This window comes from Monopterus albus, unplaced genomic scaffold (genome assembly GCF_001952655.1).
Source record: "Monopterus albus unplaced genomic scaffold, M_albus_1.0 scaffold299.1, whole genome shotgun sequence".
Classification (NCBI taxonomy): domain Eukaryota; kingdom Metazoa; phylum Chordata; class Actinopteri; order Synbranchiformes; family Synbranchidae; genus Monopterus; species Monopterus albus.
In genome coordinates, this window is record NW_018128179.1 from 132,537 (window position 1) to 133,980 (window position 1,444).

Here is a 1,444-nt window from a genome sequence, read left to right on the forward strand (position 1 = left end):
ATGAAGGGCCAAATACAATACAATGCCATTGGCAGCCTATGAGTCACGTGACTCCCCGGTCTAGCAGGTCTCTCTATGCTTTTCCTCTTCCTCATAGCCGCTTTTGTGCTCCTATTATGCCATTCTTAAGCTTTATACACATATAGTAGATGAAAATCGTAGAGAAAATTGTCACGAATCCAGGTGTGTTATTATTATAGCATGGGATGGACGGTATTTGCGTAAGTCGCACATTCCAGAGCGTATTGTCTGACTGCTCCATTGACTTGCAGTCAAAATGATGCTGAACGTCTGGGTAATTATAAATCACCATGGCTCCTTCAATTTGTTTAATATCTTGACATAATACAACAGTAGAATAACACAACAGAGTGCTGTATATGTTAAACTTAATGCAGATGTCACATTTGCTCGTCGCCGCGTCTCTCACTCCCTGTCTCTCCCTGCAGACGCTGTCAGCAGAGCACACAGCTGATTATCATCAGCTGTATATTTAAGAGAGGCACAGACACGCTGACAGGGCCAGTTTGCTCCATCCTGTTATGCAGTTTGGCTGCAGAAGAGTTTCATTGTACTGTATATCTCTTCCCTACAACGATCGCCATTCTAACGAGCTCGCGCTTTCCCGCTACATTGTTTTCTATAGCGCTCTCCACTTTGGCATCAGCAGTCATCCAGATTACTTTGCCAATGTAGCGAGGGAGAGATGGGGGAGCCTTACCTGATCACATTTCTTTCTCAGCGTGTGGTCACATAACTCGACCAATGATTAAACAATTTAAGCATCAGCACTCATCCAGATTACTTTGCCAATGTAGTGAGGGAGAGATGGGGCCTTATCTCGTCACATTTCTTTCTCAGCGTGTGGTCACATAACTCGGCCAATGATTAAACAATTTATTCTAGCAATATTTTTGATATTTTTTTCTGCTTCCTGTTTTGTCAATTTTCATTTTACCTTTCACCTTTTTAAGCATTACTTATGAGCCCTCCACTTCTTAAGCCAGGGGTCTGCAAGTTGGCGTGGCCTCTGGGCATTTTTTCCTACGTCATCAGATGGCGGGCCATTACTATATTATGTCAATATATTTTGCAATTTTAGGGTAATATATATACATAAAAATATAAGCATTGTGCTGACTTGTAAAAGTAAATGAATAAACTAATAAAATAATTGCATAAATAAAGAAATATTATTCCCGCCCCCTCATCTGCAATGTTGTTGTCAATTGTAACTATTTGCATAGTTACAATTGGCTCCACATCGGTAGATGAGGCAACGTTTGAAATGGAGTTAATTGATTTCCAAGTATCCTCCCTGGTCAGCACTGCACTACAAGGCGCGGAGTCTGTGTGCGCATTCTGGCTCGCGTGCTCTGAGGATTACAGCACACTCGAAGAAGCTTGCTTTTTATGTGCTTACTATGTTTCCTTCCACCTACAC

At 41.8% G+C, this 1,444-nt stretch overlaps 1 protein-coding gene across 1 annotated transcript in view; it reads left to right on the top strand.

Annotated features, from left to right (window-relative positions):
- Positions 1-1,444, top strand: part of vps8 (VPS8 subunit of CORVET complex) — a 135,468-nt gene that overhangs the window by 43,859 nt on the left and 90,165 nt on the right. The gene's annotated exons all lie outside the window — the stretch shown is intronic.